Source organism: Oryx dammah, unplaced genomic scaffold, assembly GCF_014754425.2.
Source record: "Oryx dammah isolate SB20612 unplaced genomic scaffold, SCBI_Odam_1.1 HiC_scaffold_26, whole genome shotgun sequence".
Lineage (NCBI taxonomy): Eukaryota > Metazoa > Chordata > Mammalia > Artiodactyla > Bovidae > Oryx > Oryx dammah.
The window spans coordinates 56,099,699-56,124,521 of NW_024070210.1; the positions used below are offsets into that span (position 1 = coordinate 56,099,699).

The 24,823-nt window shown below is 38.6% G+C and overlaps 1 protein-coding gene across 4 annotated transcripts in view; it reads left to right on the top strand.

The window, feature by feature from the left end:
* Positions 1–24,823, top strand: part of USP3 (ubiquitin specific peptidase 3) — a 92,946-nt gene that overhangs the window by 2,868 nt on the left and 65,255 nt on the right. Inside the window, exon 1 of one of the 4 annotated variants that reach the window (XM_040226704.1) lies at positions 22,306–22,330. The exons of the other annotated variants lie outside the window; for them this stretch is intronic. The gene's annotated coding sequence lies outside the window, so the exon portion shown is untranslated. Of the gene's footprint in view, positions 1–22,305; positions 22,331–24,823 lie in introns of those variants that run through there. 4 annotated transcript variants of the gene reach the window in all.

Here is a 24,823-nt window from a genome sequence, read left to right on the forward strand (position 1 = left end):
GTTACATCACAGTGAAACAGCCTCAAGGCAGCCAAGCATATTGCAAAAGACCAACATCCTAGGCTCTTCTAGGTAGCAATACATCCTTGGAAAGTAGTTCTGTTTCCTTTGAGCCTAAGTCTTATGGTATTATTTGTTTAAAAAAAAAAAAAGGGTAATACTTCACATTTACTTCACAGGTTGTTAGGTTGCACAAGGTAATTTTTGTGCAAACTTTGAGAGAGTCCAAACACTATTCAAGTAATAGGTGGTTTTATAGGTCAGAACATCTTTATAAAAAGGACTCTGAATACTTAAGTATCTAAAGCCCCTTAAATAGGGACTGGGACAGACTGGCTTTATGCTGAATTATGTTTTGCAAGGAGATCTATTACTCAACAAGATTAGGGGGTGTAAGAAGTAATTATACTTCAGAATTAACTTGAGCTTCTTATCTGTGGAAAGCCCTTGGTACATATTATTGTATATGTTATGTAATTGTGTACCACAGCGGTTCTCAAACTTTTTGTTTTCAGGCCTCTTTTACCCTCTTAAAATTATTGAGAACCCAAAGAGCCTTTGTTTGTATGGCTTATAGCTATTGATATTTGTTGTATTGAAAATTATATTTATAAATAACATACTATATCCTTTGCAATTAATAATAATAAATCCATTACCTGTTAACAAATAGTAATTTACATGAATTTTCAAAACAAAAATTTGGTGAGAAGATTGGCGTTATTTTAATTTTTGTAACTGTCTTTGTTGTTTGGCTTAATAGAAGACAGCTGGATTTTTACATCTGCCTTTGCCTTCGGTCTCTTGAGATATCACACATTGGGTAGCCTCTGGAAAACTCCACTGCATGCTTGTGAGAGATTAAGGGTAGAGAATAAAAGTAACATCAGTATTATTTATGAAAATAGTTTGACCTCATGTACCCCTGAAGGGTTTTCGAAACCCTCAGGGGCTCAGGATCACACTCTGAGAACCCGCTTGTATACAACAATACTAACAGTTAAGGACAGCTGTTCTTATCAAAATAGCTTTCAAATATTAAAGAATTCCTTAAGGTCTTAAAACTAGCAGCATTTATGTCTGCGTGGAGATTCACAGAATTTATAATATATAAGCTGGGATGATGGAGTCCAGTAGTCAGTCCCTTGCTCTCAAAAAAGTTGCAGTCTAATCTAGTTGGGGAGAGACAGGAAGCTAACTGGTTAGAAGTTAAATCCATGTTGTGGCTTAAGGTAAGTGTTGAAAATAGTAATCTCCTAATAAGGTAAAAGTTGATTTATGTCTAATTTTTCTAAATTCGTTCTCGTTTTTAAATGAAAATGTTTTAAATAAAAACGAGGTCATTCTTTCAAGGTTTTTGTTAAGTGCACATACCAGATGTTATTTTCAGAAGCTGGAGACTTGGGCATTTCATTTGTATATGTGTGTGTGGGTAAAAGGGTTGAACCAGTGGCAAAATACTGGGGAGAAAACCCAGATTGGTTAAAAAAATGCTCTAAACACAACTGTTTTCATAACGAAGGTGAGCCAAAGACTTTAAGGGTTCGGGTTAAATAGCCAGTTAAATTGAAGATATTTTAATATCATAGGCATGAAAAAATTTTCCCTGATTCTTTAAAGAGTTGAGGAATCCTCTTATAGTTTCTAGTACACACTTGGCCTCACATTACCTAAAAAAAGTATGTGTAGATTAAGTAAATATTTTGCAGTTTGGTATGGTTATTGGAGATTAATCCTTTTTTGAAGATACACTTAGTTGGATAGAGTTCTGATTATTGATCCCGTCTCAGTGGTAATAAACTTGTCATTTGTGATAAAGCTTGAGCTAAAAATGAGGTATCACCTTAATGGGGTGATGGGTTATTTGGTACCAGATTTCTCTCACAACCTACATTTAAAGAAGTCTCTTGTATGCCCAGTAGACTAAATTTTCTAGATAGGATCGGTCATTTGTTCATTGTAAGGTCAAATGCACTTACTGTTCTCTAGTAGTAACCCTGTATGAAATTAAGTGCTAGCATGTAATAAGACACTCAGTGAATATTTGCTTTATGAATGAAGGAACTTTCTTCCTTTTGATGGTGGCTGGATTGACCTTAAACTTGGTGTTTAAAATAAATGGAGAGCATAGGAAGTGAGCTTCTCCCCAAAATGCTTTCACCAGTCGCCACTCCTGGCTTTTAGTCTGTAAAGTTCAGTTTGACTGGATTGTGAGGAACTGACCATCTGCAGTCTTGTTACCATGATGAATTTGTAGTCTTTTGACATTCTGTGTGATGAATTTATTCTTTTGACATTCTGTGTTTATAGGTGGGCAGGTATGACATTTTAGGAGTAAATGTGGATGGGACAGTTAAAAATCAGTGGGCCTGTGATACTTTTGAAGATTAATATTTAAATTTCATACACTTTTCGATAAGATCTGTAAGCTTAAGCCAAACTCAGTTGTCTTTCTAGTTTTTCTGGCAGTATCCCACCTGGAATCCCAGCCCCTAGAACTTTAAAGCAGCCTAAGCTTATTTCCAAAGTCTCTGAATAATTGGTAGTAGATGTGAAGAAGCTGGGATTTAGAATGTGCTCCATGTGTTCGTTTGAAGAGGCTGCAGTCTAGGGTCTGAGCCTAACATTTTGCTGTTGTGAAGAAGTTTTGACACATGGATCTGAAGTTATTCTCCGAATAGTATTCTTAGTAGTATACAAAAAATATCCTTCATGGCCTAAAAGCAGAAGAAAGGACGGGGTTGAGGGGTGAATTTGAACTGAATTTGTTTCAGTTTCTTGTTATTCATTTATTCTCAAAATAGCTCATTCTCATCATTCTTTGCTTTTACAGCATTAGCCTTAGGCTCTTATAACATCCTACTTTTTCCACTTTGAAATTTAAGCGATTTCCTTCTTTACTGGAACATGATAGATTAATTTTGAATCCTTTAAACTTAATTTAGAAATAGTTATGTTTTTCTAGTGTTTGTCGCTCAGTGAGCAGAACAGTGAGTAACTTGGTTTGTAGCTCGTTGAGTAAATTCCTGTTTTAAAATTTAATTGAGTCCCTCTTCCATCAGGGAGTAATTTACAAGGGCATTTCCCCTAACCTGTGTTGTTTTTTTCTTTTGCAGTTTTCTCCCACTTCTTGAGCTATAGTAGATATTTTTCTTCTTTGAAAGAAAATAGTAGTGTCCTTTGATTGTGTCCAGACCGTGGGTTTTGTGTTCAACCTAAGCATCCAAGTGGACTTGGATAGTAGCTTATCAGTGTTTGAAGTGGGAGCTATATATTGTTAATATATTTTAGTGTTTTATGTTTATTCATAGCTCCTTTAAACACAAGAGCCACTGCATTCTAGGTGTTTTAGTAGAGCTTTCCTGGACAGATGGCTTAGAAGGAAGTACTTAGATTCTCAGCAGGGGCTGGTACTTTTTGGAGGGTTTATTTGTGATGAAGCTTACCTTGATTGACAGCTTAGAATGCCGAGAATACCATTAGCAGCAGCAACAGCTTGTTCATCTTACCTAGAATTGTTTCGCCCCAAGACTTCTCAAGATGCCCTGTGATTTATAATAGTCTGTTCTGAGAATGTAGCGAGAAGGTATCTTTCACAATGAAAGGACATTTACCTACATATTGTTTATTGCAATTGTATCTTGAAATCTTTCTGGGTTGTTGAATGATCTTTGGCTTAGAAACTTGTAAACAGAGGTCATCTTTTAACTGCTGTGAGTCTGCCGATGTTAGTGTATATAGTAATTCCAGATGTTTTCTCATCTACTAGTTTTACTGAGGAGGAGGAGAACTGAGAACAACATAAAGGGACTTCAAAGCAGTTGGCCAGCATTTAATCCTGACTAATTTAATTAACTACCCATCCTTGTAGTTTTTCCTGTTTCATAGATTGTGAAACTGAGACAAAGATTAACAGAGTTGCTCAAGATGCTTGGGGATATTAGAGATAGCCCAGGACTTAAATTCAGATACCATTCAAACCGTACTTTTTGCTTGCCTTTTTAAAAGCAGGGTCTTTATTTTGTCATCTAGTTACTTACTGCTTGATAATTTAAAGGATTATAAGGGTTTGGAGACATACTTGAAGTAATTCCTCTGAAGACTTTTGATGTGAAAGTGTATTTTAAATTCTACATTTTGGAAATAATTTATTTTAAATTTCTATATTTAATTAGCTCTTCCTCCCTCTGTTTATTGATTAAAATGCCAGCAAGGTGGAACAAGGTTGTTAATACAGTTGGAAGAACACTGTTTTTGAATGTCTAAATTTTGGTTCAGATTGAATTTTTTTGTAGGCTGAAATGAGCTTTACTTTAGTTCAGATATCATGAACCAGCCTTCTCACCATAGCTGTGGATAAGGGTAAAATGCAGTGAGCTCTTTGTCATTTTATAAACGTGGCCCCTTCCTATTTGTTCATTTTGTTTCTGCTGGAGGAGATTCTTCTTGGAGGTTGTTTGTTATGGGGTGGGGGAGGGAGAGAATTCTTAAGATAGAGAATTTTGCTCTTGCTGCTGGTAGCTCAGGGGTTATTTGAATCTTTGCTTTTAGGCAGTATCTTTTGTTGACTGCATTTCGTTATATTTTAAGATTCTCCAATCATATTTCTTGTAGAAGTTACTTATAATCTTTAGGCTGCAGTGCTTAAAACAAGATTTCCTTTCCCTGTCCCCACCCCACCCCGCCCCACACACTTAAGACATACTGAAAAACAGGTATATGTTTGCTTTTTACAGATATACAATATACAGGTAAGCTTAAGAAGGCTACTTCAGATTTTGAAAACTTTCGTTGAAACAAAACTTGTACCTTGAAAAGTGAAGTTTGTAGTTGTCTGAGTATTTGTGTTAGCTAGATGCTTCACCATTAATCACCACTAGCTAATTAAATTTTCTAAGACCCTTTTGAGGAGAGAAATGAGAGTTTATTTTGAATATGAACCAGCTTGTGTCTTTGAAAAGATATTATAACCGACTGGATTTTATCTAGAGACTTTGTACTCTGCTTTAGGATTGAATAACTCTATCAGCAGGCTGCTTTCCATTTTGAGTAGATGTTCTTTCCTGATATTTTCTCTTTGTTCTAGCTGGGTTTAAGGCAGCCTTTAGAAATCTACTTGCCTATTTATCCTTGACCTGTCCTGAAGACTCCTAATTTCATGGACTGTTCTTGAACTATCTCATCACCAGGCAGAGCAGGCTGGTGATTAACTGTCATGTTCCTGCAGGTTTAATTTAACCAATTGTAAGACAGGACACTTGTTGATTTAACTTCTTTAAATCTTTGCTTTTACTTCCATGCTCAGGTTTTCCTTTTTAGATAATAGATCTCCTTTGTTTTGGTCAGAGTTTGTGAAGATCATGCTGAAATTTCTACGCAGCGATTTTTTTTTTTTGGTGACAGAATGTTTCCCTGGGATAATGGATAGATAAATGTTGAAAAATATTCTAATTTTTTTTGTTGTTGTTGTTAAAGAACTTCTGTTTAACTTAATCTGGGGCTGACATTTATATTATTGATTGAGTGGTTTTTAAATTTTAGTGTCACACAGTAAAACTGAGATTTACTCTAGTTTCCATCTGAATTATTTTGAATGTTAATTGTGAGCTCTTTTGGAGTTGGAGAAACTGTTTGCAACAACAGACTCAAGCTTCACCTTATGTGTATGAAGTAGCTGCCAGAGCTCAACATTCATGCTGTGAGAACTTAATTCTAATTTAATTTAACTGCATCAGTTTCATTTCACTTATTTCAAGTGTTTTGTTTGTGTGTAGTCTTTTTAGAACCTCATTTAAAAAATATATTTTGAGACTTTTTTCCTTTGAATGATTAATATAGATTTTTGGGGAAATGTGGGTCAGATTTTTTTTAATGTACCTATTGGTTGTAAAAAAAAAAAAAATTCCAACTCTTGGCTTTGCATCAGATAATTTTAACAGCTAATGGAGTTTACAGGTACTTATTTTCTGTAATACTGGGTATCTAGCCCTTTAAGCAGAGTATAAGTATATGCCCAGTTTATGTTTTTTATTTCCATTTCTTCATAAATAGTCCCATTGATTTTTAAAAGGATAGTTTCCCAGCACACCAGTAAATACAACTGTGGTAATTTCACCCACCCCCACCCCCAGATTTGTACTTAGTGCTAAGCTATACTGTATAACCACAAAAAGCTAGAAAAAGGATTATACAACATAGATATTAAACCTGCTCTCTGAGTAAAGTCTTTGATAATGAGGTCCCTTAACATCTTAAATGCTTTGTTGATTTATGGGAGGGAGTGCTTCCTATAAAATACATGTGTGCCTCTTTTCTTGTCTTGTATACACTTGCTTTTGTTTTGAAATAATAGTTGTGTGGTGTTTACATTTATGACTTGATTAATTTCTTTTGAAAATCCTTTTACTATTTAACTATGGATTTGCTTACTCAGGTTGTTGGCAAAGTGTGGAATTGCATCAGATCTTGCTATATTAAATAAATGGAAATATTGGATGCCAGAATTTTTCTTAAGCGATTCATGGCTTTTGTGTTCATAGTCTGTATAATCAGCTTCATAAGGAGAGTTATTTTTGAAACGGTATAAGCTCCTGATAATTTTTCTGTGGTTATTTGTGTCTAGTCTTCCAAAGGCAGAAGTGGCCATTTTGACTCTGATTTAGTAATCTGCTTTGACTTGAGTAGTTTCAATCCTTCTCTCTACCATCCTTTCCTCTTATTTGTAGGTAGGGGCACAGTTCCAGCATTTAGCTGAAGACTGTAGAACAGATAAAAGCATAATAGCTTCATAGGTGTCTTTTTTTTTTTTTTTTAACCAAAGTGGGTTTGAACAAGTCTGAGTCTGTGATAGAATGAATAATAAAAGATGTTTAGTACATTATAATTGAGCATATGTAGTTTCACGTACATTATTTCCATATGTTGTTTTCAATTGCTTTTGAGGACTGATTTCAGAAATGCATTTCAAAATAAAGTAAAATGCTCGACCAAGTGAGGGGACCAGTCTTGTGGATCAGAATTTGCCTCTTTGTAGGAAATCAGCAGGACCAGATGCCCTCTCTTCTGGCTCTGTAGGTATCTGGCTCTGTTAACATATAGATGATAAATTTCGGCCAGCTTTGAAATTACATTCTCTAGTAGAGGACACATACCATTAGCTCTGGAAATTAGCTTTGTGGTATACAGGGAGTTCAGTAGGTGCCTGGCCCCAAATGATAAACAGCGTTTGTAATTTTTATTTTGTGTAATAGGTGATAGGCATTTTTTAAGATGAAAAAAAGTTGTTTAGGCAACTTCATGAATTGATATGATTGTTATATCAGTTTACCTTTTAAAGATTGGTGTTTTGGAAAAGTAGTACATTATACAGTTACGCCATACAGTATAGTATCAGAAGATTTAAAATAGAACAGCAGGTACCTTCCCTCCACCCTCAGTCCTGATGTCCACAGACAACCCCTTTCAGCTCTGTTAGCTTTCTCCCTCATGCTTACCCATACTTCTAAGTAATACATTGTTATTTTTCAATTTATTCATTTTAGGTAGCATCTCTTGACATCTTGGACGTTAGTATTTCATTACCTGCCCCCTCTCCATTTCTCAATATGACCAGACCACAAATTTTTATTAATATTGTGATTACTTTTTTTTTCTGGAATTTTATTTTTCCTTTAGTTAGTAATTGCTTTTTTTTTAAATTGCTTACTTTACTTTCTTTACATTTTCTCCCAAATGTAATGTATACATTTGTCAAATGTCTATGAATGTTATTTTCCAAGCATTTAAACACATAATCTCTTAGTAGTAGTATTCCTGAGGCTCTCCTTCCTAGAGTGCCCTCTCTTCCATCTTAGCTGACTGTTCTCTGAGCCAACTGGACAGTTTTTATCCTGTGATCCCCTCGCTGTCCTCTTGTCTTAGATCTCCCATTCCCTGGATCCCAGGTCTTTCTCTTCCTTGGTTTATTAGACCATTGTACATCATCTAGTTCCCTTCTCAGGGGAGCCACATTTTTGATCCCATCTAAGTCTGACACCTTTATTCTACCTTTGTACTTGACTACTTGGTTGACTATAGACTATTAGTTAGAAAAGATTTTTCTCTTAGAATCTTTTTTTTTTTTTTTTTGGTGATGCAGCACAGCTTGTGGGATCTTAGTTCCCCAACTAGGGATCAAACCCACGCCCCTCCCATTGGAAGCACAATCTTAACCTCTGGACTGCCAGGGAAGTCCCTCTCAGAATTTTAAAAGCAGTGTTCCTTTGTTTTTAGGCTTTCACTGTTTTTTTTAAACAAATGTGATGCCTTTTTGATGACTGTTTCTTCATATATAGCCTTTTATTCTTTCTCCTGAAAGCTTTTAGGATATTCCTTTTATCCTTGGTGTTCCGGAATTTCAGAGTGATGTGTCTTGGCATGGCTTAGTTTTTCTTTTCTTGTGATGGGTTCTCAAGGGACTTTTCAATCTGTGCATTTGAGAGTACACTAATTTTCCCATACTTAAATCTCCTAGTTTGAACATTTTTCTTTGTACAACTCCTATTAATTGAATGTTGAGCACTGTGGGTAGAACCTGTAATTTTCTTATCTTTTTATTTCTTTGCCTTTTGGATCTAGTTCCTGAGATAGTTCCTTGTTTTTATTTTTCCTTCTACCCTTCTGTTGAATTTTGATAATAATATTTCTTGCTTTTAAGCACTTCTCCTCCTTTTTCTGACCATTGGTTTTTCATACATCCTATTGCTGTTGTTTCGCAGTATCTTCTCTCGTTACTCCTAGGTTTTAGAGTTTGTTCTGAGGCTTTTCTGTGCTATCTGCATTGTTTCTCTTGTCTCTGGATTCCTCTTTTTCTTTTCAAAAGGATTCTTTCAAACTAGAGCTTTCCTTCACAGGATCTTATTTTATCTATTTTTTCATGTAAGGGTGGGGCACTAAAAAGCTCTGTGAGGCTTGTATACATTGGGCTTCACCGTGAAGTTGGGGACAGGCCGCCTTCTTCATTGGAGGAAGACAGTCAAGATGTCCGTGTGGATATTTATTTTTTCGCACCATTTTTTTCAGCATTCCCTCTGGGAACTGTACACCCGGCCGCTGATGTCCTGACGTGAGAACGTAGAAAGTCGATGAGCTCATCGTTCCTGCAGCCCTTGGGCCCCTTGTTCTTAGTGCCACCTTTACCCTGCTGTCTGCTGTGCCCCAGGTCCCTAAGCCCAGAACTGCCTCCCGGCCGCACTCTTCTCTGCTGGCACTTGGGCTGCAGCTTTCTTAACGCTGCGGAGATTGTTACTGCTCCTTCAGCTTCTTCCTGACTGCCAGAAGCATGCTGGAGTTTGCTTGTCTCACATGTTCTCTTTGTGCGTCACTATCGATTTAATTTTTTATTGTCATTTTAGTGAAATGGGGTGGAGAGGAGATAAGAGAGAAATTGGTCTGCCATGGTTAATTTGGTGTTTATTTTTGTTTAATTAAAATTATTTGACCGTGCTGTGCAGCATGTGGGGTCTTAGTTCCCTGGCCAGGGATGGAACCTGCGTCTCCTGCATTGCAAGTGTAGAGTCTTAACCACCGGACCACCAGGGAATCCCAATTAGTGTTTATTTTTAAATGAAATATTTTTAAATGCAGTTTTTAGGGTAAAAACATGCTTTGCCGTATCAGAGATGGATTTTATTAGTAATCATCTAGAGAGTTAAATCACTAAAACTGAAATTTTGTAGTACTGTTTTTGAGTAAAAGTTTAAACTCAGATTTACCTTCCTTGATAAGCAGAGCAAAATACTGCTGCTATTACCAGAGTCAGCAGAGAGAGTAGATAAGCCTCTAGGTTTGGCTCTGCTTGGGAAATTGGGAGCCAGAGTTTGGATGTATAAAAGAAACATGGTTGTAAGGTCATTTGGACTACTGCAATTAATCTATTATAATATTTTTACTGGATTAGTTTGTCATCCATTAATAAAGGGAAGTTACTGCCAGGTTTATAGTACTATTTGGCTCTGTACAATGGTAATTTAACCTTTTCCTTTGTGTTATAGTAATTTTCAAAAAGTATGTTTTTAATAGGAAGTAAAGAATAAAAATGTAAAAATCTCAAAACCGTTTTTATTTTGATACACTTTCACACTTAAAGGAACATTATTAGAATAATACAAAGAACTCCCTTGTACTCTTTACCTATTCATGAGTTAACATTTTGCCGCCTTGGTGTTAAATGTGTACCTTCTTTCTATATATTCCCCCCCACTCCCATCACTGAATAATTTGCAGACCTAATGTTCCTTCATCCATAAATGTTTTATCCTCCCTTGAAGAACAAGGACTTTCTTTTCACTAAGCATGGGATATTGGTTAAAATTAGGACATTTAATGACTGGTATAGTAGCATTACTGAATGCACATTCCATTCTCAGATTTCTCCCATTGTCTCAATAATGTCTTTATATAATGTCCTTCACAGCTATTTCCCAGTTGTGTTGCCCCACCCATCTCCCCTACATCTCGCCCAAGACCATGTGTTTCATTTTGTTGTGAACTCTGTCAGTCTCCTTCAGTCTCCAATGATTCTTTATCCTTTCTTTGTCTTTCACATCTTGAGTATTTCTGTAGAGTGTACTTCAACTTGAGTTTTTTAGATTCAAGTTGTGCAAGGTTTTGGTAGGAATATTGCAGAAGCAATGTGTCTTCTCAGGGTGTTATATCAAGAGGCATAAGAAATTGATTTGTCTCATTTTGGTAATATTTATTTTATTAAGGTGATATTTGCAAGGTTCTTTGTAAAGTTACTTTTTTCCCTTTGTTATTAATAACTAATTTGTAGCAGATGCTTTGAAATTTTACGTATAATTGTCTTATTCCTCATCAAACATTAATCTAGTAATTTAGCATCCACTGATGCTTCTTGATTGAATCAGTTGTTACTAGGATGGTTGCAGGATGTTGATTTTTTAACTTATTTCTTCTAAGTATATATGGGGACGTGCTTTCCTTTCTCACTCGTTTATTCATTTATTTTATTAACATGAACTCAGGTTTTCATTTTATTTCTTAACATGCTATTGCTATTTATTTTGAAGATCAAGTTGTCCCAGATTTGGCTAGTGGAGACCTTCTTAGGCCATAATTTTGACATGTCCCTATTGTTCTTGGAGCCCTTACTTTCTGGCATGGCAAGGTGCTCCTGGCTCATCTTGTACTCAGCCTGCCCCTGTCTTGGAATCTATTTCTCCAAGTAGCCATCATTCCTTTTAGTGGGGAATAATGTTTATAACCTAAGATCTCTCAGCAAATAGGAATTAAGAAATATGAAAATGTGTATGTGTGTGTATGTATATATTTGTTTGTATTTGTGTGTTTGTGTAACCATGAGTTCATTTTGATGCCTTTGATTCCAGTCTAGCACTTTCTGCATTTGTAACGCCCTTTTTAGCAGTGAGAGTCTGGTTCCCATTGTCCTCAACACATGGACTTGTTTGCTGCATGCCATAATCAGAGAAGGTAGTTCTAAACTGCTGACCCACACCGTTGCAAGAAAACTGCTTGTAACCAGAGCTTAATATTCTTAATGGTGTTTTTTTGTCTGTATACTCACAAAATATAAAGTATTATGTTAAAAAATTGTGTTAGTCTTCCTTCCTTTTCCTTCCCTCTTTTAACACACTTATTTGACATACAGTCTGCTTCATTTGTTTTTGTTTGATTTCCATTAAAAATTTTTTTCTGCCTTATCCTTGCTGATTTTATTTTACTTTTTTTGAGTATATAAAATGTGAGTATGGGCTTTCCTGGTAGCTCAGATAGTAAAGAATCTGCCTACCAATGCAGGAGACCCAGGTTGGATCCCTGGGTTGGGAAGATCTCCTGGAGAAGGGAATGGCTACCCACTCCAGTATTCTTGCCTAGGAAATCCCATGGACAGGGGAGCCTGGTTGGCTACAGCCTATGGGATTGGAAAGAGTCAGGCACAACTGAATGACTCTCACACACACACACAGTTACAAAAGTTAAAACCATACCAAGAAATGTTACTACCTCACACTTCTCATTCCTATTCACCCTCTATAAACAACCAATTATTTTGATCTATCCTTGTTTCTTTCCTGTTAAAAAAAGATTGCAGATATATGAGTATTTTCTTTCTGTCACAAAAGGAAACAAACTAAGTATGCTCTTTTGGGATTTCTTTTATTTAATAGTATATTCTGAACATCATTCCATGTTTGCAGATATTTTCCTTATTTTTAACCCATTCATGGTGCTCCATTTGTTGTGGTTCGCAATGAATTCGAATGGTCTCCTCTCTTTGGGTATTTAGGTTGTTTCCAGTATTTTGCAATATCAGATAATGCTGCAGCTAAAAGCCTTGTACAAATATTTTTTTTTTGTATTATGGGATATCTTCAGAGAAGATGGAAAGTTTTAACTTTTCAATTGTGTGAGCAGTATTGTGTAAGTGATTTTATAGTGCTTCAAATTACTTGTCTGCCTGCTCCTATCTTCGCATCTGTGGTGACCTTACAAATATATTCAAGGCTGTGGAAGTGAAGTACTTTATTGTAATTATATTTTTGTCTTGGAAACCTTGACATCAGAGAGCTAGAAGTGGCCTTGGAAACATTTTTAGTCTACATCCATGTTCATCTTAATCAGTTGACTTTTCCTTTCCTTTTACATACTCGTCAGTGCTATTTTACTGCCTGAGTGCTCAGATGCAACTGTTTCTAGTAGTTTTCTCTTTTAATTTAATTTGTGTTAGATTCCTTCATGCCATACTGCTAACTGGTTGCTCCCTCAGGTTATGGAATGGTGGTAGGATAGGACCGTTATACTTAGGACAGAAATAAGGATTTGGGCATCCATTTTCTCCAGTGGGTCTCAGCACATTAGTGAGTAGGATAAACTCAGAGGAGCACTTTGGATTCCTAGATAATGCTGCTGGTCCTCTCAGCTGGTTGATGACTTAAAAGCCTTTGTTCCAACAAGTGGGCCTTGGAGTAGAAGGGGGACTTCTTCCTGCGTTACTAGAAAACCAGGTAAAAGATTGGGAAACATAGCTTTCCATCAGAAGGGCCATAAAAAGATTACCTATGTGTTGAGATAATAGTCCCCTCAGCCTAAGGGTGGCTGGAGCCTCCAAGCAGATTACTTCTGGCCCCCGTGATGACTCTTCAATTTACGTACATGCACCATACAGATGTTATCATTTTCTGTGCATGTCCTGACATGAAAAAGGTTTGAAAAATTGGCTTGAGCACAGTCTGAAAATTAGCCTCTGAGAGCCAAAGACAGTGTCCCTTAAAGAGAACCAGGTAATCCTATTTATCTTGGATAAAATAGAATTGAATTATTTAGAGTAGAAGTTTAAACCTACTGTCTGTAAAAATAAGCTGATCACCATATCTTTTTTTAAAATATTTATTTATATTCATTTATTTGGCTGTGCCAAGTCATGGCATGTGGGATCTAGTTACCCAACCAGGGATCGAACCAGAGCCCCCTGTGTTGGGAGCACGGAGCCCTAGCCACTGGACCACCAGGGAAGTCCCTGATCACCATATCTTAAATCTGGTGTGATTTGAAATCATTTCTATTTGCTTCTTTGTTAAAACAAAAGTTAGAAATTTAAAAAATATTTTTGAAGACTTGTAACCCCACATATTGGATATTAGAATGACCAAGGTACAATGTATTTTGATTGATTAGATTGGTGTACCATGATTTAATCTCTATTCTGAATACATCAGAGTTTAGTATATCTCAGTATGGTTTTGACACCCAAGTTGCTTATGTACTTAAGAGTTTTATCTGAGTAGCATCTTATTCAGTTGTCTAAACCTCCTTGAAATGTGCTTCTAAAGTACATTTGCTTCTGAAGTATTTTACATTAACTGTGTAAAGTTGAATGATTCTGACATTAAGGTGTATATAGTCATACCAATTTTGAGATCAGCTTATTAAAATAGAATATTTTATCTCATTCATTTGATGTTTTAAAAATAATTTAATTTGAAGTCAGATACCAGAGGACTTTCTGAAGGATTTTTACTGACTTATTTATTTGGAATTTTTCTGTGAAAAGGAATTGTCAGCTCCCATCCTTTTAATGTGTGTAAACTAAGGGAAAAATTTCTGAACAATTAGCAGTCATGCTATATGTGGACATATGTTAACTGCCTTGTGTAGAACGGCTGTCACAGAATTAACCCCAGATAGCTGCGGGGTTTTTTTTTTTTTTTTAATTTTGATATATTCTTAAGGGAGGGGAACTGAGAGTCACTGGGGCTTTCTGTTCGTTAGGCCCCTTGTGCTCTTCATGCGCTTCATCTCATGAAACCCTTACCATAGCCATCTGAGGTAGAGGTGGTCTTTGTCCTCTGTTACAGATGAGGAGGCAGGCTCTGAGACCAACTCCTTAAGGTCATAGAATAAAATAATGGGAGAGCTAGAAGGTGAACAGAAGACTTACATGGGTTCTGGAGCCCATGCTTGCCTCTGACATGTTCCTTTTGAGTCTACAGAGTAATAGTCGCATTCCTGAGGGTAACCAAGTCACTTTGGTACATTTTTGTATTAAAGCAGGAAGGAATTCTTTTGGCGGGGTTAAAGGTCAACGACAGGGAATCAAGGCCTCTGCCTAGTTCAACCAAAATGATGTGGAGCAGAGTCCTTCCCCTACTTCCTTCCACTGGGCTGACGGGGCAAGAGGAGGGTGGGACAAATGAGGAGATGAGGCTTGACATATCTACACTACCATGTGTAAAGTAGGTAGTGGGAAGCTGCTGTTACAAAGCATAGGAGGCTCAGCTTGGGGCTCTGTGATGACCTAGGTGGGTGGGTTGGGGGCTGTGTGGGAGGGAGGGAGTATATATATATATATATATATATATTCATATAGCTGATGCACTCTGTTGTACAGCAAAAGCCAAGGTGACATTGTAAAGCAGTTGTACTGAAAACAAACCCAAACCCCAAAATCCCATACACGTTGTTGAGATCTTTAAGAAGTCTTGGGAGTCTGGTTAGGATGTGGGCTCTTGACCCCAGCTATGACGGCTGGGATCAGACATTGCTGATGCTTGTGATGGGAATCAAATCAGGCTGGCTGAGGAATATGTCAGCACTCGTAGGGTGAAGAGAGAATTGGAAACAGAAACGGAGGAGGATATTCTTGACTCATAATTATTCAATTAGATTTTCAAATCCAACCTTAAGTAAAATGTGAGGTTTCCCAGAATGTTTATTAGGGAACATAATCCAGAGAGGCAAAAGGAATGAAGGATAAGGCTCTGTAGCTGTTAATGAAGAGAAAAGGAATTCCTGCAAGTGCCAGCGATGTTTTCTTAAGAATCTTCATCAAGAATTTGGGGTTGCTATGGGAATAGCGGTTTTGAGATTTTTGAAGGTCGTTTTGTACTATGTGATATTCCGCCCAAGAATTAGGTTGTCTTATTATGCTGCACATCTAGATTTAAAATATTGACAGGATACAGAGAGAGCCAGTCCTGAGGGATGCTGGCAGCTCAGTTGATGACGGACCCCAGTGTTTTACTGTCTTACCACCTCTGTTGCAGAGGGTATCGTCTAGTCTTTGGATGGTTTTGATTCCTACAGGATAGAGCCTCTTAAAGGGTCTCATCCTCACCTCTACTAAACGGCAGTGTCACTCATTCCTATGAGTCGTTTGGCAGGGGTGAATGGTGGATGCTGTCATCTTAGTAGCTTAAAACAATCATTTCATTTTGCTTATGATCGTAGGTCAGGCATTTAGGAAGAACCAGCTGGAGTTCCTTAAGCTGGAGCATCCACTTCCTTGGTGGCCTCTTAACTCACCTGTCACAAGCCTCTGTGCTCCCAGTCTGTTTCTGCGCCCCTGTCCCCAGCACACACTAAGGTGTCATCTTTTGCAAGGTCTCTCTACGTTGTTTGGCTTTCTCATATTGTGTTTCTCACAGGGTGCTTAGGCTTCTTCCATGGTGGCCGGCCACCCCAAGAGCAAGCATTCCAAGCAATAAAAAGAGAAAACTGTCAATTTCTTACAACTGAGACCTGCACACTGACACCTGGTCCGTCTGCCATGTTCAGCTGGTCAGGGCACTGACAGAGCCTGTCCAGATTCAAGGAAAGAGGACACAGACCTGCCTCTCAGTGGGAGGAGCATTCAAGAATTTGTGGTTATCTTTCATCTTTCATAGGGCCATTCAACAGAAGGGAAAGAATGGCTGTAAGAAATACTGAACCATGACCTTACCAGAAAGCAATTTACTTATCTAATGATTCAGGAGAGATTAACTGATTGCCAGCCTTGAATAACAATGGAACTGAGGAAGAGAGAGCTGCAAGAGGGGGAAGGTGGAGAGGCGACCAAGATAAACTTTATTTCTTAACTGCTGCCGCTGCCTTGGCCCTGCTCGCTCCGTCCCGTCATCCTCTGTGAGCCTGCTGCTCTGAGCACTTTGGATTGGGTGCTCAAGCTTGGTCTCCTCCTCCTCCAGCGCTGGCTCACTTCTTTAGCCCTGGGCACTGCCTGTTGCTTTATAGGGGAATTCTCCTGTTCCCTGGGAACCCGGTGCCCACTCTCAGAATGGGCAGCGGTATCAGGGTGGGAGTGAGAACACAGACAGTGATTTTGGCTGCTTTGGCACTTTGGCAGTTGCTTAGGGTAGCCGGATTTCTTCTTGTGGGGACTACCTTACAGCCCGTTTCCTGCTTTATCCATGTGACTTTACCACTCACTCCTTACCCCAGTAATTTCAGAGAATTCAAGTTGAAGATAGACTTCAGAAATTTTAGCATAGAATAGGCTTGTGAGTATATGGTTCAGAGAGCGTTTATGGTATAAAGATTATATGCCTTGCTCTCTGAGCGACTGAACAACAGCAACGCATCTAAAAATACATCAGTTGGAGGGTAAACTGGGTTAGTCCTGGAGTCTATTTCTACTCGTATGTATACTGGAATATTTATAGAATTTTTTTATGATATTTCTGCGCTATCCTTCGATTTCAAGAGGAGTAACTCGACTGTTGATACTTTTATGGAGTATTTGTGAATGTGTGTTTTGAGAAACAGCTGCAAATGTTTTTTCATTGGTGTGTTTTCAGACCCATAGAGTTGTAATTTTGGGTTTTGTTTTCACTTACCACTCATGCTTAATAATTTAGAATAAGTCTGTTTTATTAAGACAGCTTTATAATACCAGTATCTTTAAATTTAAGACATTTAAATTTAATTTTTGTTGTAAAAGAAGTAATGCTTTATGACAAAATTCAGACAGCATAGTTGAAAGTAGGGCTGTGTGGCTCCAGTCCCCCATCTCATTCTTTTTACGTGACTGTTAACAGTTACTATATATCCTTCGAGATGTCAAACAATTTATATTCAGGTATATAACACTTACAGGAACACATAGTATGGAATCTTTTTAAAGCAAAAATAACAACCTGCTGGGCTTCTGCTTTGCAGCAGTCCCTGCCTTCAAACACTGAGTTTGAGTTCCAGTTCTGTCCCTTACTAATGTAGCAAGGTATGTAACTTCTCAGTCATATGCCACCGCTTACGTATCTATCAAACAGGCCAAATCATAGTACACACCTCTTTGGACTCTAGAGGATTAAATGAGGAATATCTATAAAGTGGCACAGTAAAGTGCAATAGTGCTTGGCACATAGTATGTGCTAGGTGAGTATTAAATAGATAAAAATGAACTTGACTCTTTAAAACAAACGTAATCCACTCCAGTATTCTTGCCTGGAGAATCCCAGGGACAGAGGAGCCTGGTGGGCTGCCATCTATGGGGTCGCACAGAGTAGGACACGACTGAAGCGACATAGCAGCAGCAGCAGCAAGTTACGAATATTTTCTTCTGGGTTGCTAACTTTTTAGAGGGGTGCACTCAGAAAACTCTGTGTGTTGGTGGTGGAGGGGGTGGTGATCTGAGTTTCCCTGTTGGAGCAGCGCTTTTGTCTCCAGTGGGTTTGAACAGTGACTCCACAGCAGGGACTCCACTGTCACTGACAGGCAGTGTGCTGAGAATGCTTGCCTCTCAGGCATTGTGGAGCAGGGAAGAAGAAAAAAAAAGCTGAAGAGCGTTGATTTAGAAAATTATACTACGTTAGCAATTAATCTTTTTGTTAAGCCTTTTAAGAAAATTAGGAGAGTGGAAGGATTTTATCTATAGGGAATGATATTATTTCATCTATTTTGGGCTTTATCTTCTTGGAATAATTTTACACTTACAGGGGACATGCTTATCACTCAGTCTTCATTTTACGGTGAAGGAACAGACCCAGCACAGTAGTGATGTTCTCAGTCCTTTAAGTAGTAATGGGAGGGCCAGGACTAGAACCCTGGTCATCCTCACAACTGTGAATTCTCGAGAAGCTTAAGAGCCTCTCTGCCAGTTGAAGCAACTGCTGAGTGGTGGATGCACTAGAAAGCGCCTGCCCGTCGGCGCCGTGAGCTTGGACTATTCTTGCGGGTAGAGACAGTGGCTAAGTTGTGTCGTAGTGCTGTGCATGTTGCTTTATTAAAAAGTGGGGTCCAGGAGAATTGTTGATGGGGCTTGGATATCAAGAGTACTCTGTCTTACTAGAGTCTACGTAGTGGATGCTAAGGATATTGAAAATCAGTGGGAAGAAATTTATATTCAGTGTGGATGCCATTTGTCTTCTGACACAACCTGAAAGTATCCGTGTGTAAATAGACCTCTTTGAGCCCAGGACTCCCTGGTTTCCTGCCTTTCTTTGTCTCTTGGTAAAGGAGCAGATCAGTCTTCCCTTCAGAGGAACGCGGTGGTTGTTTAGTTGCTAAGTCATGTCCGAATCTTTCATGACCCCATAGGCTGTAGCCCACCATTCTCCTCTGTCCATGGGATTTCCCAGGCAAGAATACTGGAGTAGGTTGCCATTTCCTCCTCCAGGGGATCTTCCCAACCCAGGGCTCAAACTCCTGTCTCCTGCATTGGCAGGTGGAGTCTTTACTACTGAGCCACCAGGGAAGCCCCTTCACAGGAATAGTAGGGAGTAAAACCACTTTGGTTTGTAGATCACTTGGATGCCTTCCCACCATCAGTTGTCACTTCTGGATTTCCAGGGAGTTAAAGCCTTTGGGGGCTTTAGCAAGAATGCATGAATATGAGAGTGTTTTAGACTCTGGGGCTCCTCTACCTCTCTTGCCTGCCCAGCCTGTGTCAAAGCTTCTACCTTGTGCAGAATGGCCCTAGCTCTGGAGAGGATCAAGAGTCTCTACCCCCTTCAAAGGGGTGTTTCTGCCAACTTACAGAGCTTGTGGCTGAGGGTGAGAACAGGGCAGGGTCCTGAGGCCAGGACCCTGAGAGCAGCAGGAAGAGAATGAGGGGAACTAGTCAGTGTCTGTCCCCCAGGCTGAGATGCCCAGGAGCTGAGAGAGGAGACCTCGGCTCGAGGCCGCAAGAGTCTTGGCATATGGGACAGATTGCTGGAGGAGAGTAACTCTGAGGACATTTCATAACCTGGAAAGAAGACCAGACTGTGTTTATGAGATCCAGTGACCCTCCTGTGGCCATGTGTAACAGTGTGAGAAATACACTGCATGGCTTCCTTGCCCTGACATCACCTTGAAGTGTAATTAGGCCTAATATAAAGGGCCTTTATGAGTTCTCAGTTATGGCTTATCATTCTGAACTTCTATAAGTTTCCATCCTTATCACCCGCTTTCTCTTAAGTACCAGCATTTACCATTTAAAAAATAAAAACCTTTGTTTAATATTTCTATGTTTTGTTGAATAGTTTATAGCTTAAAAACATTTTTATTGACTATGTATGGTTTTATTTTATACACACACACACACAATATAGTATTTCAGTTTTGTAATTGTTCTTATAGAGTTTTATAGAATAGCCTGCAAACCTCTAATGCAGTTTCCACAGGAAATGTGTTCATCCTACAGATAAATCTGAAACCCATCTGTCTGTAAACTGAGACTACCTTTTATAATAAGATCGTCCCCTTAAGATGATTAGAATGATTTTGATTATTTGTAGTAGTCTTTTACTCATGTTATGACCTGTTCTATTTGTAGCAATAATTGAGCGTTTAACTTGCAGCCAGCATTTTTTCTTCTATTTTATAATTTTCCTGGGTACATTAAAGGTTTCATAATTTGGATAAGGGATATTTAAACAGAGTGAATATTCACCAAAGCAGTGTAATAAATGGCTTCATAATAACCCTATTCCCTGTAGTTTCCTAGCCTTCAGATGTTCTTCCTTTGTGAAAGTATTACGCACTCAGAGAGTACTGTCCTTTAAATAGCCAAGACCAAATGTCCTATCACACATTAAATCTTAACTTTCTTATTGTAAATATTCGTGATAGAAGAAATTTGGTTTCTTAATTTAGAAAATGAGGTCTTTTTTTGAGATTTAGTAATAGACACACTGACTTGTTTCTAGTGTTTTGAAATGTCGATGCTATTTTACTTCCTTTTATTCTCTCTCCTTATCCCTGTCTTAAGTACCTATTTATTTATTTAACTGAGGTATAATTCATATAAGATTAACCTTAAAATTTTTTTTTAATTTATTTACTGCCACGGTGTGCAGCTGTGGGATCTTAGTTCTCCAACCAGGAGAACTGTGTACTCAACAGTGAAGTGCCGAGTCAGCCTGTGGCCACGGGGGGCAGGTTGGGGGCAGCGCAGTCAGTACATCCACAGCGATCGTCCCCATCTTGTTCCAAGACATTTCATCACCCCCTACACCTGTTAGGCAGTTTCTTCCCTATTCTTCCTTCCCTCAGCCTAGCATATTTTCTGAAATTTAAAACTAAGGAATTAAAACTTTATGAGGTAACTGAGATTTTATAAGATGAGAGTACACTCTTCTAATTTAGTGGGCATCCCTGGTGGCTGAAGAATCTGCCTGCCAATGCAGGAGATGTTGGTTCAATCCCTCAGTTAGGAAGATCCCCTGGAGTAGGAAATGGCAACCCACTCCAGTATTCTTGCCTGGGAGATTGCATGGACAAAGGAGCCTAGAAGGCTACAGTCCATGGGATTCCAAAAGAGTCAGATACAATTTAGTGACTGAGCATGCACGCATGTTCTAATTTAGTAACACGAATAAATGCATTTACTATACTGAGTAGAAAAATTAGATCACAATATTGTATGTATTTTTTGTCCATGCATACACTTTACAACCATCAGGGTGGGGAAAGGGGATGAACACTTGGTAGGGAACACAACAGTGATTTTGTTCTAGGTTTTCTTTTCCTCATTCAAAGGCGGGGCAAAAATAATCTTCCCATAGTTCAAAAAGCAAAACCGTCTAAGGGTTAAAAACTTGGAGCCTGAGGACTTTGCTGCAGGTCCAGTGGTTACACTTTGCCTTCTAATGCAGCCAGTGTGGGTTCAGTCCCTGGTTGGGGAGCTAAGATCCTACATGCCTAGTGGCCAAAAACCCCCAAAAAACATAAAACAGAAACATTGTAACAAAGACTTTTAAAATGGTCCACCTAAAATGAATCTTCACAGTCCAACTCTCACATCCATACATGACCACTGGAAAAACCATAGCCTTGACTAGATGGACCTTAGTCGGCAAAGTAATGTCTCTGCTTCTGAATATGCTGTCTAGGTTGGTCATAACTTTTCTTCCAAGGAGTAAGCATCTTTTAATTTCATGGCTGCAGTCAGATAATTTCATCATCTGCAGTGATTTTGGAGCCCCCCAAAATAAAGTCTGACACTTGTTTCCACTGTTTCCCCATCTATTTCCCATGAAGTGATGGGACCAGATGCCATGATCTTCGTTTTCTGAATGTTAGCTTTAAGCCAACTTTTCACTCTCCACTTTCACTTTCATCAAGAGGCTTTTTAGTTCCTCTTCACTTTCTGCCATAAGGGTGGTATCATCTGGATATCTGAGGTTATTGATATTTCTCCCGGCAATCTTGATTCCAGCTTGTGTTTCTTCCAGTCCAGCGTTTCTCGTGATGTATTCTGTATATAAGTTAAATAAGCAGGGTGACAATATACAGCCTTGATGTACTCCTTTTCCTATTTGGAACCAGTCTTTTGTTCCATGTCCAGTTCTAGAAGAAGGCTGAGCACCGAAGAATTGATGTTTTTGAACTGTGGTGTTAGAGAAGACTCTTGAGAGTCCCTTGGACTGCAAGGAAATCAGCCCTGGGATTTCTTTGGAAGGAATGATGCTGAAGCTGAAACTCCAGTGTTTTGGCCACCTCATGCAAAGAGTTGACTCATTGGAAAAGACTGATGCTGGGAGGGATTGGGGGCAGGAGGAGAAGGGGACGACAGAGGATGAGATGGCTGGATGACATCACTGACTCGATGGATGTGGGTTTGAGTGAACTCTGGGAGTTGATGATGGACAGGGAGGCCTGGGGTGCTGCGATTCATGGGGTCGCAAAGAGTTGGACACGACTGAACGACTGAACTGAACTGAAAACGAATCTTAAAAAACAAAACAGCTTACTATTATAATTACTTATTTCAGGATCATATTAAACTTTTTTTCCAGACTGAATACAATATTTCTTAGTCTTTACTAAAAGAAAAAGATTTGTGGAGGAATACAACTAGATAATATTGTAGTTTTTTAGCCCTTCAAATTGTATTTCAGACCAGGATTATCTGTTTCAAGTAAACTGTGTTCTAATTTATTTTTCTTTTAAAAAATATACTTTCTAGGTCTTTCGTTTCAAACTATAAGACTATCATGTTTTTATTGATATAAATCGGATGCCACAGGGGTGTGTACACATAAAAAGCCAATCGCAGAGACTGCCTCACAGTGGTCTTCCCACGTACCTGCGGAAAATAGCTGTTAGCAGTTTGGCCTTCTTCTTCTTAGTCTTTGTCATGTGATTTATATGCACGTATAACAAACTTGGACCCAACTGAGTGAAAAACTAAAATGCCTTCAGGATGGCCCTTAGCAGTTGACATAATGCAATAAGGAAAGGTAAAGGTAAGGTAAAGCCCTTGGTTAACTGGAAGGGGACTTTTACCACTGAAAGCTTTCTTACGGGCTTCCCAGCTGGTGTAAAGTTGAAGAATCCACTTGCCAATGCAGGAGACTCTAGTTCTGTCCCTGGGTGGGGAAGATCCCCTGGAGTAGGAAGTCGCAACCCACTCCAGTATTCTTGCCTGGAAAATTCCACGGACAGAAAAGCCTGGTAGGGTACAGTCCATGGGCTGCAGTTGGACATTACTGAGCATGCACGCACAGACTTCCTTGGGTGCAGATAGAGCCTTGTGCTGGACAGACAGGCAGAGTCCCTTGCGCAGCGTATGATTGTGTTCCCCTATTCCTCCTTGCCCTCTCCTCCCCTCCTAAACAAATATAAAATGAATGTATGTCAAAGGCTTATTTAACTCATTAATGAGGGAACCAGTGGGATGGTAAAGCTGGTTCCAAGAGCATTTGAGGGATTGAGTGAATGCAGACACCAAAGAATGAATGTTGAAGTAAATTGCTAGGTTAGATATAAAATCAATGAATGTCCTGCAGGGTAGTAAAACCATAGCCCTCGGAGTATGCTCGACAGCTATTATCTTTACCAAATAAAATCCTACAATTTTACCTGTAACTTCATGGAATTTGAGTCCTAATCAGTAGTAAACAGCAGGTCACACAATGGTATTATAATTAAATATCTTTGGGATATTCATTGTATCAATATAATGTGTTTCATTATACATTGAAAGGGCTTGTAGTTCTTGAGTCACTTTACTTCTAGTGTTGGCTAATTTTTCTTAGCAATAAGAAAGGCTGATTGTGACGTATTGATTAGGCAAGACTGATATAGTAGGGATCAGATCTTGGAAGAGCTTAGTATCTTGAACTAAGACATTTGAATTTGCCTCAAGAAGTGTTTACTGAGCATATACTGTGTGCCAGGCTGTCGATTTATTATAATCCTGAGTGTTGGCTGTGCTGTCCCTCTCATGCCCCTAGGAGGCTGCCTAGTGGTTCTCAGGTAGTTGTCTCAGGGAGTCACCTGGGAAGTTACCTTCCTCAAAACAGACATGCTCTTTGGTCCTTCTGTCCGCACCTCAATGTAGATGTCTCTGCCTGGAGAACATGTGTATTTTGAAAAAGTTGTTTTCAGGTGATGCTTACATCCCTTCCCTTTTAAAATCACTGTTATGTTTATAGGGCTGAAAAAATTGAATACGTAAACAGCAAGCAAAATTGTAATCAATATTTTAAAAGTTTTCATACCCTGTTTGCTTACCTCATCCCTATAATAAATACTCAAAGTAATTAATATCCTGATTATACCCTCAGCAAGAATTACATGCAGTTATAATTTTAGAATTGTATTTAATGCAACTGAGGCATTAATTTGGGAAGAATTGGGCTTAGTCTTCAGAATTGTATCCTTAGGCTTTGCCTCTCACTAAATAAACTGAAAGAGTTGTCATTTATAGTAGCTTATGATCTGTATGGTAAAGACATGTGATTTAAAGAATTAGACTTAAAAATATTTTTAATGAGACAATAGATCGTCCTTAACTTGTCAGAGACTATGGCAGAAAGGACTAAGTAATGAAGGAGAAATGTGTTTACCTTGTAGTTAACCTGTTTGAGCTGAGTCAACAGTGACAGCGAGCAGCTGCTGTGGACATGTGTTCGGGTTCCTTGCCGTGTACCTTTAATTAGGCAGCCATTTTGTGTGAATGCACTCACAAAGCGGGGATTTGTGATCTCCATGCACCTAAGCAGCCATGGAATTTATAACTTAATCACAGGATGTGGTATTACAGATTAGGGGAGAAACTGGGAAATAACATGATACAATTGGTATATTGTGTATTTTTCTT